A 15649-nucleotide genomic window follows, 5' to 3' on the forward strand; every position below is an offset into this window, starting at 1 on the left:
ACTCTGCAATCCCACCTATATGTGCACCAACGTAGAGAGCATTACCAAAAAATACCTTATGTAGTAGTGTCTGAAAAAACTCGATAAAATATGTAGACAAGGTAAATTAATGTCGCTTATTAATTATTGACCCCACTCGATGCAGGTCGTCACCAGATCAATCTACTAGGACACCCCTTCAAATACAATAGGTTGGCCAATCACCACTGACCAATGTCCTTCAGAAAATCTCATCAAGCACACAATAAAAAAAGATCTTCAATGACGACACAAACCATTAATGGATTGCCCCTCTTATAATCAATGGATAACTTGGACTAGAAAGACCATGTAAACAACCACGTTAAGAAGAAAGACCACGTAAACAACCAGCCAGCATGTCTCATATAGACCACAGAGTAGACCAACAACTAGAGTGGAAAATAAATTGTTATTAGTGTACCTTGAAACAAAAAAACTAGTAGAGATCCTTGATATCATCCAGAATCAGGATAAAAATTGAATCTAATTTAGATAATTATGCTTAGACGTGTTACACCCAACAACACCAGCAATTGCACCAACGAAGGTTATATTTAATCCATCTACCTCCACACTTACAGCCAAAATTATTGCCCTTGTGAATTTTGTGACTAATGCTTCCATAATCCAATCTTTTATCCTCAATGTCTGCTTCTCACAAAAGTTGTTGTAGCGATTTCAAGTAGGAATATTGTCTGCCAACGGATATTATGTAATTTACCTCCACCATCCTTCAGGTGAATCTAATCCATGTTGCCAATGACAGTGAGGAGTTCCAACATAACAATGTGTTGATAAAATCAACTAGTGGATAGAAGTAGCATTCAAAATAAATGAAACAATAAAAAAACACATATTAAACACAGTTGATGGAGACCCTAGAAAGTACTCCAACTATGTTACTGCCTATCCATGTTCAGCTAAAGTGCCTCCATTTCTCCTCTCACCAAACACCTATGTTGTCGGTCTCCATCATCCTAAATCCGATCAGTTGTTGTCGGCCTTCATCGTTCCACTTCTTGAAGAACCCATCAACAACATAAAGATGGACCCCTAATCCTTTACCTTTACCTTTTTTACTAGCACCTTGTATCGAAAATTTTAAGACCAAATTAAACTTTAAGACAAAATATTTCTTGTCTTAAAAGCCCCCTCCATATAGCAGTGTCAAATGCAATGACAGGCAAGTTGACTCTAATCATAGTAACAAAGATAGAAGGGACAAAAGAGGAATTGCTGTTGGGAAAATCTTGCCAAGAAAATTTGTTGCGTTCTTCAGAGTCGTCTATCCCACCAAAACGAAGAGCCCAACAAAAGTTGTCTTTATATAAGGTAAGTGAAATAGCAGCCTTGGTATAGGCACAAGACATTAGTAGCCTGCTTGCTAGCGGATGTAGGGCACACTATCGGAGTCAATTTTGTAGGTGTTAGATAATATTGTCTTAAATTGATATGGTTTTGTCTTAATTGTTAGTTGTCATAAATGGGTTTCATCTTAGTTGTCATTGTCTTAAGTGGCCATTGCCTTAAATACAAAGTTTTGTCTAAAAATATTTTTGTCTTAAACTATTTTTGTGTTAAATATAAAGTTTTGCCTTAAAATATTTTTGTTTCAAATTGTTTTTGTCTTAAATATAAAGTTCTCTTAAAATAATTTTGTCTCAAATTGATTTTGTTTTAATTAAGACAAATCAATTGATATTAAATTTTAATGTAAAATAACTAAAATAAAAAGTGAATTTTTAAGACAAAAGATTTATTTTGTCTTAAAAAAATGTCTTAAAAGTGCCCTTCATGTAGTAGTGGCTTTGCCAATAATTCTATGAGCTCCAACTCTTAGCGTGAGTCATATAGATACTTAAATTTATTTAAAGTACCATAAAAGCCTTTAATAGAAATAATATTACAACTCACTTCTTCGCGTACCCTCACAACAATGAAGGCATATGATTTCTTGTCTTTTCTCTTCCATATGGCAAGCTATGTATCTGCTGTAAGTTTGGTAGGTACATTGTCATCCTCTCCTTGACAAATATCACCCCACAAATTGTTAAAAATCAAAGTGTGTTTAATATTTATAGACTATTTTAGGTTAGTTTTTTGTTGTTCCATGCCAACAATGGAGATGAGAGAATCCATTTTTCAATAGAACTCTTAGTTGAGCCCTTTCCCCATGCCCTTTCCCAATGGATAGGTCTACTAAGTTGAATGTCTTCGGTAAAGGAAGGAGAGTCCTTTGTTGAGTAACACGTGGATGACATGAGCCTCTAAGAATTTTATTTTTAGAGTGACACCATATATATCCACAATGCCATGCTCTTCAACCTTTGGAAATAGAATGCTTATTGTTGGGTAAATTTATTGAGTAAATTAACACAAGTATTTTAAATATCAATCCAGGTTTGTAGAACTTAGAAGCATGTCCAAAATATATGGATATCAACTATAATCAACTTTAGAAGATAAGTTATGGAAACAGAAGGAAATGCAATTAGAAACTAATTAGAAGTGCATATTACAAATATAAAATTCAACTAAATATTTTTTAATTCAATATGTAATAAGCAGGAGAAGTGGCTCCTAACTTAGGAGAGCCAGATTGGCCTTCTTCTACAATACTACTTTATGAATAGAAATAAAAAAAACCACTAATGAACAATAGCTTAAGATGCTTAAAATGATAATTGAAGAGGCTTCTAACTAAGGAGGTACTTGTTGTTCTTCATTACAAATTCATTCATCATTAGTGCCATCGTTAGAAAACTAAAAATTCAGAAAATCACTTGAGAGCAAGAAAGATGAATTTTAGTTTTTATTCAATGATCAGATAGAAGGAGAGTTTAGTTTAAACACTAGTTTGTCCCTTCATACAGAATAAAAATAAATGAATATTCATCAACAAACATAATAAATCATCATACATCTAATTGAATAAACAAATATGAAGCAAAACTAGTCTATGAAAATTAAGCTAAATTAACCATGAAATGTACTTAGCTTGGTGTGGGGACCCTCCACCCTTGCCTTGCACACTTAAAGAGATTATCAGCTTCTGCTAGCTCAGTCAATCATCCACAACATTGAACAACACAAATAGTATAGAGTAGGTTCCTCAAATTAACTCAAAATATTCAGAAGTCTCAATATGAAATTATACAAATTCTACATACGTAAGCCTTCAATGTTTTGACTTAAATAGAAAAATACGAAACAAATTGATCTAAAATCTCTCTAACAGTTATGTATATCTTTATTTTATTTATCCAGGTCAAACTCATCCATCAAATCACTCAAAATCTGGAAAATCCCATGAAATCCTAAAATTGGTCTATTTCCTAGGGATTTCCTAAATCACTGGTCCTGTTTAACCAACTTTGACCGGGATTGTTTAAGCTCGGTTTGACTGAACCAATATGAATTTCTTCAATATTAGTTCCCAAGCTTTCTAGAAATGTGCTCAACTCGTGCCCATGTGTCCTGTAAGTATGATATCAATGAAGCCATTATGAGAATTTCTGATCCTGTCCAAAAATGCACTTAAAATCCATTTTTTATAAAAACATCTAAAAATTGCAAAACTTAATTTATATACCTGAATATGCATAAATTGGTCAAAATGGGGTGTATATGATGGTAAATGGATGGATAACATGGAAATTAAGTGTATTTAATTAAGCAAAATTAGATAAAAACGAGGGCCAACATCTCCCCCTTGCTGATGTACAAGCATGTCCTCATGCTTGCTTCCTTCTCTTGGACCTTCTGAGCTCTGATGTAAACCTTATACCTGATCCAGATGCTTCCTACTGTGCTGCTTGTAGTAGACAGTCAATTCCCTTGTACTGCTCTTCCTTGTAGATTGTAGCCTTGACCTTTTGTTTTTCATACTTGTTCTTCCATAAGTTTTTGTCTTTGAGCCACTTGAAAGCTTGCCTGCAAAGAAGATCATTCTTTGTTTTTAGTTTTCCAACTTCCTCATTTAGCTTTTCATTTTCCTTGACCAATTTTGCATTGTTTTTCTTGTATGTCTTATTCTCTTTCTTCAAATGCCTCTCTAAAATTCTGCTTATCTCCAATTGATCTGTTAGCTCTTTTATTTTGCTAAGTTGCAACTCTTTCTCTAATTCTTGTGTGTCTTTGGCAAATGAAGTGGCTTCAACATTGTCAAAGTATGAATCTTTCTCCAATGCTTCTTTTTCCAATCTTTCAATGATTTCATCAACTTGTTTTTCTGTAGAAGGTGTTTCAACAATCTGTACCTCAGGGTCTTTACTACTTGTCTTTGCTGGAATTTTTCTCCTATGCCTCCTGGGAGTGGATATGAAGGATGCTTCTCTCTCAACCATGATAGTATTTTGTTGCTTTTTGGACCTTGTCCTTGGATAGAGAGGTGAGTTCATTATGCTTCTTGTTTCCTGAACTGGTTTATACTTTTCCTCTATGGCCTGTTCTTCAAGATGATTTTGAACTAAAAATTCTTTCCATACTACACCCTTGGCTTTCACTTGATATTCTACAAGAATTTTGATGAGTCCTTGGTGATAGATTTGGGCTTCCTTGGGTTTAGTCTCGTTTTTCACATTCTCTATCATTTTAATCAGATTCTTAGAGAAGAAATATGGAAAATTGATTTTCACTTCTCCCTTGTTATGCTAGAGAAATATGACATGATAAAAATGCACCACTCTGCCCTCCGTCACATGTGAAAAACTTCTGAATAATTAAAACCAATTCTGCCCATGGCTCATTAAACCATTCCCTAGGTATTCCCTTGGTTCTATCAAATGATTCCTTCCTATTTTCTCTAAAAAGAAAGTCCATCCCTTTTCTTTAAAGTGTAAGCCCTTGTGATACTGTTCCCCTAACAGTGGTAGATCTAAGGCTTGAGAAATGAATTCTGGAGTCAATGGGATAGCTAGGTTTCCCACCATGGTTTGGTCTTCTGCATAATTGTTTATAAACTCCCTGGTGATGCTTTCATTGTGCCCATTAAACTTTTGGAGGAAGTCTATAAGACCAGCTTGATAAAGTTTATCTATTGTCTCTTTTTCCTAATGTCCAATCTGCAATTATTTTGGTTCTATCATAGTAGCCATCTGTTTTGAAAACCAATTTATATAACCTTCCACTCTCATCATTCTCATTTTGAAAATAAAAATTATGCATACATACAAATCTTTCTTGATTCATTCATGCATTATGGTAATAGGGCTTACCTCCTCTCTGATACTCTTTAAAAAACAATGAAATCAACCTTGTTCAACCTCTGTTCTGCTACAAAAAAATGGTTCATTGTTCTTCAAAACATTGTTCTCTATATATAAAAATCATAAAAACATTTTGACCATGTTTTTATTGCTCCTTGATTCACAAATCAATCTCTGTTTTTTCCAAACTCATCAAAAATCCCTGTTCTGTTTCAACAATTCTCACTGTGCATGCGAATGAAACGAATTTTCCCATACAAACCATACATGAATTATGTCCACTGTATATAAAAAATAGGAAAAATTGAAAACTCTGTTTTGGTGTAGAATACTGTGTTAAATTTTTTAAGAAAAATCATGCCACAATGTCCTTCTTCCCTTCGAATTTTTCCTCTACATTGAAAAATTCATTATACATCAAACTGAAGTGATTTTAGGATCACTGTTTGTAAAATCAATTAACAAATGGCTCACTGTTTCTTTCGAAATTTACTCACTATGCAACACTTTGTTTTCTCAAACAAAATTTAACAATTTCGTGGTTAAATGTGGAAGATTTGATTTTGTTTACCTGCTTTGGATCAATCCCGATATTTCTCTGAGTTTTAGCCTTGTTTCCCTGCGTTTTCACAACATCACTGCCGTTAAAACTCTCCTTCAATTAACTCAGAATCCTCATGTATTAATAGATGGCGGAGTTAAGCTACTCGGTGGCAATCACTCAGGTTTCTAAACTAGAGTTTTAACTTGTTTTTGACATGACACAATGCAATACTTAATACGAGTTTTGTTCCTTGAAATCTACTAACAGCTTATGACAATCCAGAGGCGATCTCTTACCTTCCTTTATGGGATTCCTTGAGTCTGGTGGAGCGCTCAGTCAACCTTAACATTGAGAAAATCATGGTCTCCTATCTTCTTGAACCGATGCCTTCTTCCTTCCACAACTGCCTATATATTCTACATTGCTTTCACAGTTTAGGGTTCTTGGTTTACGCATCCCTCTCCTTCTTTGTTTTCGTTTTGATTCTTATTCCTCTTTACACAAGAGTGTTGTATGTGTGCACATGAATGCACAACATTCGGCATATCAACCTGTGTAGAATTCGGCTATGATGGTGGAAAAAAATGTTTAATTATGGAGTAGTAGTTTACACAGTGAGAAAATAGGCATAGTTTGCAATGTTTGAAGCATTTGTATGTTTGTTTGAAGCTTTTGACCGTTTCTACCTTCCAGCTCATAGTCTGACTGCGTACCTTTGACTGCCATATGTTATGTTGACAATGTTTCCTTTTCGTCCTTTCCTCCACGGTGTTCATGCTTGTCTCATCACCGTAAATCGTATTCTATTCTACTCATGTGTTTGTATGCCCATACCTCCATTCCTTTGTAAACCATGCAATCAACCATTTCATTGCATCATTAATCGGTCATTCATTTGTATGCCCATCGAAATGCATCATTTCAACCTTGCATTTCATTGCATCATTTCGATTTTGCATTTCGTTGCATCATTTCAACTTTATGCATTTGGTCCTTAATCATAACATAGGTATATTACATTTTGCATTTTCATTGTTTTAATTTAATTTTAAAATGACTCTAGAATGATCATGTTTAAATTAAATTCTTATGATGCTAACCTTTGTTATTTTTTTGTAGGTAAATCAAGGGTTTGAATATTGAGCCTTCAATTTTTGATCCACATGCTTTAAGAAAATAACTAGGATTAATGTGATAGGTTTTTTTTTTTTTTTTTTTTTTTTTTTTTTTTTTTTTTTTTTTTTTTATGATATGGAATGATGGTATAGGGAATGTAGGATTAATGTGATGGTTTTTTTTTTTTTTGTATGATGTGGAATGATGGTTAAATGTAGGAAAGGGTAATGAATAGGTGATGATAGTAGTGGTTATAATAATGAAGGTAGGAATAAAATGCATATCAAGCACTAAATTAGTCTAAACAACTTCTAGAATTTTTTTTTTTTTTTAAATTGAAATTTTAAGAGCAAATTTTTTTACTTACTATACTTGTACTCCCATAAAATATTTGATGTTAATGATGTCTTCTGGTCAAATGATAGTTGACAATGTCTTTGATGGTTCTTCTAGGATATATTGAAATGTAGAGACTTATTTCTGCTTCATGTTTTCGCATCTGACATTGATTCAGGATCTTCGAAAGTTGATGTTGTTCAGGTCCCTTCTACAGTTTGTAATTGATGTTTCAGGTCCCTTTTGACATGTACTTTTCAACAATTTTTGTATGTTGCATCTGTCATATAATACATGTTCCTTCTGCATAATGACATCTCAGGTCCCTTCTGCACAATATTTTCAATGATGTATCAGATCCTTTCTAACATGTAATTCAAGTTCCTTCTGCAATTCAGCTACTCAAACTATTTGCATGGTTTTATTACAACTTCCCCCTTGCTTATGTTAAGACTTGTCCTCAAGTCTTTTATTTTTTTGGAGGATTATTTCTGCAAAATCAAACAGATGTAAGAGTAAAACAAGATAAAGAATTCATACAGGCCAAACTAGTTGGTTTTCCTATATGAATTCGAGTTTGCTTTGTGCCAGTTTCCTGGATTTTCACAAGCAAACTTATTTTATTTTTTATATATCTTTTTTATTATTTTGGAATTATGGAAGACATATTGCTATGCTGTTCCATTATTTCTAGATCAGTGTCTGTTGAAGTTATTTTCATAAAGTCATCTTTATTTATAGGCCTACTGTAGAATTTAAGCCTATGTCCATTAACTACAAATGAAATAGATGCTTCATCAATTGTTTTTATTTTGAAAGCTCCATTATCAAATATCTCTTCTATCTCATATGGCCCCAGCCAATGAGTTGTAAACTTTGCTTTGAAATCCTTAAACTTGGAGTCAAACAATAATGCCCAGTCTCCTTTATTGAATGTTTTATTTTTGATAAATCGATCATGCCATTTTATTCTTTGCTGTTGCACAAGAGATGTGTGCTCTACTGCTTGCTATCTTATTTCATCTAGTTGATTTAATTCCATGACTCGCTGTTGTTGTGCTTCAAATAATTCCATTCCCAACTTTGTTGCTAGTTTGAATGTGTGTATTTGAAATTCTATGGGTAATAGGACTTCTTTTCCATACACCAACTGATATGGACTAAACCCAATTGTGTTCTTCCATGTTATCATGTATGCCCATAGTGCATCTCTCAATTTCTCTGACCAATCCTTTCTATTCATTTGTACAGTTTTCGTCATGATATTCTCCAGGACTTTGTTTGTTGACTCCACTTGTCTGTTTGCTTGAGGATGGTACGAAGTTGATTTTCTATGTTTGATCTTGTACTTCTCTGTAAGATCTCGAACAAGTTTGGAGGTGAACTATGTGCTTTGGTCAGTTACAATCTATCTCAGTACTCCAAATTTGACAAAGATTTCCTCAAAGAAGAATGTGACCACAAGAAATTCTCTGTTTGAGTCATTATAGTTTTTCCTTTCTGATTTTGATTTTTTGAATGAGATGTTTCAACTTGTTCTCCTTGTTCAATTTGTTCTTCTATGATCGGAGGAGAATTTTTATGTAATACTTTCCGAGACCTTAAATGGACATCATTGATGGGTTCAATAATATAGTACGTTGGAAAGTATGTTTCTTCTTCCACATTGTATGCTGGTTTTTCCATTTTGTTACTTGGATTTGCTACTGACTGAGTTGGTATGTGAGTTGGTCTATGCGGGGGTTGATTCGAAGGCAACTAAAGTTTCTGAGGTTGAGTTAGTAATGGTGTAGGATTTTGTTGTGGAAATGGCATGGATTATGGATATTGTTGGCACTGTTGGTATGGATATGGTTGTTGATATTGCTGTTGGTATTGTTGAGTATACATTTGTTTTGTTTTTGTTTTTTTTGTTTTGTTTTGTTTTTGTTTTTGTTTTGTTTTTTGTTTTTTTGTTTTTTGTTTTGTTTTGTTTTTTTGTTTTTTGTTTTTATTTTTGTTTTGTTTTTTTTTTTGAATTTGTCTACTCCTATATTGATACAAAATATTTTTACACCGAGCCATGGCCTGGTGAAATCTAGCCCAAAGATGCGGCACATTTACATAGCATAGCTGATCAAAAACTCAAAAAATACCCTGCTGTCTATTGCCCTGAAGGACAACAAGGAACCTGACCATGACTATTACTAAAAAAATAAAAAAGCCCCCATTGTTGTGCTTGGAACTAGAATTTAAATAGAGGCAATACAACATCCGTAACATGATGACTAGACCATGGCAAGTGAGTCGAGAAGCACTGCCTGGAACAGAAACTGAGTACAAACTTCAGAAGCGACTGAGACTGCATCCGAGACCAAAAACCGTAGGCAAGAAGAGTGCTCCCCTCGCAGGGGAAACTGACGATTAGAGTTGGTGCGCTTATCATGACAGTCAAGTAGGTGATAAGTGAATATCCTTGAGCATATTGAATTCCAAAAAACCATAGAGCGCAAACCTGTTTAAACGTCATGAGAAGTGGAGGGCTGCTCTTCGATGATGCGATATCTATATTTGTAGTCATCTTTGTCCTCAGAGGGGTGGCCCTCTTTTCTTGTAGAGCCGCCACCGATAGGGACACTCAGGACCTCCTGATCATTCATGATTTGGGATGCCATGCCTTTGCCCGAGCCTGAGGCCTTGCTCTGCTCGTAGTTCATCTGAATGGTGCCATATCTGTCTTCCGCCAGCATATCCTTAGTCAACCCGAGGGAAACAACTTCCTGACCAGCATTAATCTCGCTAAGCTCTATGGTAACAGAGGCTATGAAGGAGAAATTGCCATGAGTGCAGGGGAATTGAAGCCGAGCGGTATTAGTAGCAGAATTGAAAGAGCTCGCTGCCAAATTGTGCAGTCCTCTACCCCTTCCTCGACCACTCCTTGTAGCCGGATACCGGTCCATGTGGAAGTCCGAACAAAAAGTCGAGGAATCCGTCGTGGAGGAGGAGGCCTGGTGGCCCGTTTGTCCCCGGGAGCTGCCTCTCCTGCAGCTCATCCTCTGGCGAAGTTTCGGCATAACCAGAAGAACAGGAAGATCCGGGTGACCTGCTAAACTAAGGAGGCAGAAAAGGATTAGAACTAGCTTGGCTTCAGCACCCAGATGGGCGGATGGGAGAGCAGAGGACAAGTAGCTAGCGAATTTGCAGGTGTGGCAGTGAGAAATCTGAAGCCCCAGCCAGAAATCCACCCATCGAACCAGAGCCCAACGTATCCCCGGGATGGTTCGAGAACGAATCTCTGCAGCTGCAAAGGAGGGACTTGAGCGCAAAGGAGGAGCGAAAATGAGACGGGCTGAGGGCACCATGATTAAGAAATAAACAGGCCGGAGAGGAGGGACAGGCTGCAATAAAGCAACATTAAAATTGAGCTCAGGGGAAATAAAGTCTGGTACTGTGAGAGGCCGAGAGGCGGTGGAGATGAGCCACGCGCCCACCCCATATGCTACCCACGTACCTGTACCTCAATCAAACACCTGGATTCGGGAGAGATAAATATTGTTGCACCAGGAGAGTGTAGTCACGTTTGAGTTGTATATCATTGGAACTATTCAATGGGCCAGAGAAGAATGGGAGCTACTAATCGACCCCTTGATTATCCAGTCTGTCTGCTGCCTTGTTAGCTGTTCGCCGAATGTGCTTGAAGGAGATACTGCGAGGAGTTTTGAGCCATTCTTCAATTTGTTCCAGTCTGCTTAGGAGCCTCCAGCTCGAAGCAATCTTTGCTGTTGAGGATCCTGATTGTATCCTGCTAGTAGCTTCTATTAGAATTTTTGAATCCCCTTCTACCTCTAGAGGGAACAAGTTTTCTATTTCTGCTATGCGTATACCTTTCCATAGGCTTTCAAGCTCGGCAGCGTTGTTGGTATCTCTACCCAGCGATCCATGATAAATATGCAGAACAGAGCCTTCCACATCTCTAAAGATTCCACCATATCCAGCCGGCCCAGGATTTCCCTTAGCCGCTCCATCAAAGTTCAGCTTGTAAGGGTGGATGGCAGGAGGAGACCAGAATTGTGCAGACTCAGAGTGAATTGAAGTATTAGGCTTGATATGATCTATAGAGGTGAGATCTAGGTTCTAGTTGGCTAGAATGAGGCGTTCCTGGGGTAAAACTGGCATATCTGAGTCTTGCCATTGTCTGAGAGCTAGAGTTTCTTGAAGGTTCTACTTGAGAAGTAACCAAAGAGTATGAAGAGGCGAACTGTGATTTTTGAATATCCTATTGTTTCTTTCCTTCCAGATGATCCAGTAAACGAAGCCCGGAAGGAGGTTCCAGAGGGAATTGAGAAGTGGACTTTGGAAAGGATACTGAGGCCAATTCCTGATGGTGTTTACGATGTCTCCCTCACTTCTACCTGTTCTTCTATTACACTGTGTTGTTCTCTCCCACATTTGAGCTGCTAATGGGCAAGTATCCAAGAGATGCTTGATGGTATCTGAATGAAGATTGCAGTTGGGGCATATGGAAGGCCTAATGAATCCCGGCTTTTAAAGATTATCCCATGTGGGGATCCTTTGTTTGCTTAGAAGCCAAAGGAAAGTGGAGACCTTAGGCCAGATGTTTGGTTGCCAGACTTGGTCCCATAGTTGATCCTTTATAATCTGCAGAGGTTGATAGAGAATTTGATATGCTTCCTTGGTAGTGAACATGCCCTTGGGAGTATATCCCCATCGCACTTGGTCCTTCTGATCAGAAAGTTTAATTTTCCTAAGTTTGAGCTCTTGATCAATCTCATCATAGGTTTCCTCCTGCCAGTTGGCCTGCCATGTGTTTTCCGGTCTCCAAAGTTGAAAACCTTGGGGAGTTTGCTGCTGCCAGAATTGATGGACATGGATTTGCTCATTTTGCTGCATGGTTGCTTGCCACTTGGGTTTGTGAAAGAGAGAGGCAAGTTTGGGAAGTTGTTGCTAGGAATCCTCCCAAAATATTGCAGTGGTGCCTGAGTGGATTTCCCAGAAGCTATGCGCTTGAATAAAAGCGCTATGTTTCTTGGCAGCATTCCAAATCAGTGAGCCAGGGGTGGTTGAACTGAATTGGGTTAGCTCCTCCTTTGGACTTCCTGGAGCATATTTGGCCTGCCAGAGACGACCCTAGGGAGTGTGCAGTTTAGATATCCAATTCCACCATATGCGCGCACCCATGATGTTGTTGCTGTGAAGGGGATCCCTCAGACCTAGCCCCCCAGCTAATTTTGGAAGACAAACCTCCGTCCATTTGACCAGAGCCCATTTTCTGTTGTGGCCTGAGGAACCCCAAAGAAAATTTCTTTGAAGATTGTGTATGTTTTTAAGAACCCATTTAGGGGCAGCCAAGATTGAGAAAAAATATAGAGGCATGGCTTGGAGAACAGATTTGATTAGGATAATCCTGCTTGCAATGTTGAGAGAGTGGTAAGTCCAGGAGGAGAGCCTGGTTTCTAAGTTGTCAAGGAGGGTTCTCCAGGAAGCATGTTTGATAGCAGAATCAAACAGGGGAGCTCCAAGATATTTCGAAGGAAGCTTGGCTATCGAAAAGCCCAAAATCCTGGCTATATTTCTCTGAGTGAGAATGGGAGTGTGGAAGAAAAAGAGTTGGGATTTGGAGGCATTAATGGTGGTGCCAGAGGCTTTTGAGAAGAGATTGAGGAGGAGCTTGAAGGCAGAGGCCTCTTGAACTGACGAATGGCCAAAAAGCATATTATCGTCGACAAAATATTGGTGAGTGATGGGGGATTGACCATGCAGTGAAATTCCCTTTAAAGAGTGAGAATTGGAAGCAGAATGAAGAAGGCGGCTTAGTCCTTCGGCCATGAGAACAAAAAGGAACGGGGAAAGAGGATCGCCTTGACGGATACCCCGAGAAGGATGAAAGGGTGGGGTAGGGGAACCATTTAGGAGGATGGAGAAGCAGGGGGAGGAAATGAGATTCATTATCCATCGCGTCCAGGTAGCATTGAAGCCAAATGCAAGTAAGATGTGTTTAATATAGGCCCAGCTGAGCTTGTCGAATGCTTTGGAGAGATCTAGTTTGAGAATCATACCTGGTTTTTTCAGTATCTTGAGGGAGTGGATCACTTCGTGGGAGAGAATGATACCATCCAGAATCTGGCGCCCTTCTACATAGCCTGTCTGCTCTGGCGAAATGAGGAGAGGGAGAAGAGGTTTGAGCCTATTCGCCACAACTTTAGATATAAGCTTGTAGATTACATTACATAGCACAATCGGCCTATATTTATTAGGAGTATTGGATTCTTCCACTTTAGGAATGAGCACTATAAAGGTCGTGTTTAGGGAAGGAAGGACCCAATGCATCGATCGCGATTCTTCCACGAGCTCCCAGACTTCTGTTTTGATGTGCTCCCAGAAGGCATGAAAGAAATTGGCTGTGAATCCGTCAGGGCCGGGCGCTTTACCATCCTTGAGTTGGGCCATTGCGTCCTCTACTTCTTGCATAGAGATAGGCTGGAGAAGCCTATTGTTGTGATCCTCATTTATGATTTTAGGAATGTGCTGCGTTATAGTTTGTATAGCTTGATATCTGCAACCCGGGGGTTCCCTAAGAATGTCCTGAAAGTAATCTTGGAATTCCTGTGCCACGTCTTCATGCACCTCCAGACGCTCCCCTTACTGATTGTTGATGAAAGCGATGTTGTTGTGCATTCTCCTTTGAATGGTTGACCTGTGAAAGAATTTAGTATTTTTCTCCCCATCTTTAAGCCATTTGATCCTGGATTTTTGTCGCCAAAGAGTCTCTTCTTGTTTCCTTCGTGTTTCAATCTGGGTTAGGAGGGCCTGCTCCTGTTGCGCATAATCTTCCGTTCTTCCCTCAGAGATGATACATTGTTGCAGTGTATTCATTTGCTGCTCCAGCACTTTCCGCTGATCAAATATGTTACCAAATTGTGTGCGATTCCAAGATTTGAGCACTTGTTTAAGGTATTTTAGCTTTTGTTGAAATTGAAACATCTTGGCTCCTGCAGGGGGAATGAAGGATTTCCAGGCGGCGTTGACCACTTATTTTAAGTTAGGATGAGAAAAATAGAAGGATTCGAAGCGGAAAGGTCTGTTGCACTTAGGCCTTGGACGCGACCATTGTAGCTTTATGGGCCAGTGATCTGAGCTCACTTGAGGCATGATGGAAGCATGGAAGTCTCCGCCCAGGTGAATGGCATTATCCGATAAAAGGAATCGATCCAGTCTGGAAGCTATATGCTGTGGTCCCCTTCTTTTATTGGTCCATGTATACGTACCATTAGAAGTCTGAAGGTCCATTAGCTGATTTCTGTGGATGAAGTCTTTAAAGCCGATGCTGTACCCTTCCAGCCTTGCTCGACCTCCTGATTTTTCCTCCAACATTGTGATGATATTGAAGTCACCACCACTTATCCAAAGGGGATGGCTCCTACCAGAGTTAAGAGCTGTGAGTGTGTTCAGCAAATCCAACTTTTTCTGTAAATCTTGTGGAAAATACACATTAGTGAGAAGACCATGGATATTGGTTCTGATTAGGTGGAATGTAGTCTGAATGAAGAAGTGTGAGGCATGAAAATCTTGAAGGGCGAGAACTTGAGGGTTCCACATGATTGCTAGCCCTCCTGAAGCCCCTGAGGCATCCACATACACTGAGCGACATCCTGTCCATGCTTTGTCTAGGATTTTCTCAGTACAATGCTGTTGCCTTTGGTTTCTTGTAGAAAGACTAATGAAGGCTTTTCTTGCTGGATCATATTTTTTAACATTCGGTGTTTTGCAGGGCTGTTAAGCCCTCTCACATTCCATGAGATTAGCTTCATGGGAACTGTGGGGAAGAGATTTGAAGAACTTGGTCAGCTTGGGGAATCTACCAGAGTCCACCAGCATTTCTCCTATAATAATGGTCCTTTGCAGATCTGTTTTGCGCCCACGTTTCTTCGAGTCTTTCAATATTTTTTTACCATCCCAAGGACTGCCTGCCTGAATGCCAAGATATTTGTTTTGCTGTGCTCTGGCTAAAACTACTTCAAGTCTTTCGATCTCCCGAGGGGGTATATCACTGAATTCTTTCTGTCGACACGCCGCTTCCAGTTTGAGAATGTCCAGACCTCCCAGATCTACACTTTCTGGTTCCTCCTCCATGTGTGTCGGTTTGTTCTGTTCTTCCTCATTTGAATTTTGCTGAATACTGAGAGCTAGAGCTGCATCTATCTCCATGGTGGAAGATTGTAGGGCTATTTCTGGAGCTTTTTTTTTTTTATCAGTGGAGGTAGAGACGGGGATGCTGTTTAGATTGGAGATTGAGGGCGTGGCTGTAGGATCTGGAGGAGGCGTAGGAGTAGAAGGGGAGGGATCTGAAGGTGGGATGAATGTATGATCCTCCAAGTTAGTTTGTGAAGATAGGATTTCAAAACTATTCCATGTTTCAGGTTTCTTG

Source organism: Pinus tabuliformis, chromosome 5_2 (genome assembly GCF_031772625.1).
Source record: "Pinus tabuliformis cultivar Carrire ecotype Pingquan chromosome 5_2, CPIR1, whole genome shotgun sequence".
Lineage (NCBI taxonomy): Eukaryota > Viridiplantae > Streptophyta > Pinopsida > Pinales > Pinaceae > Pinus > Pinus tabuliformis.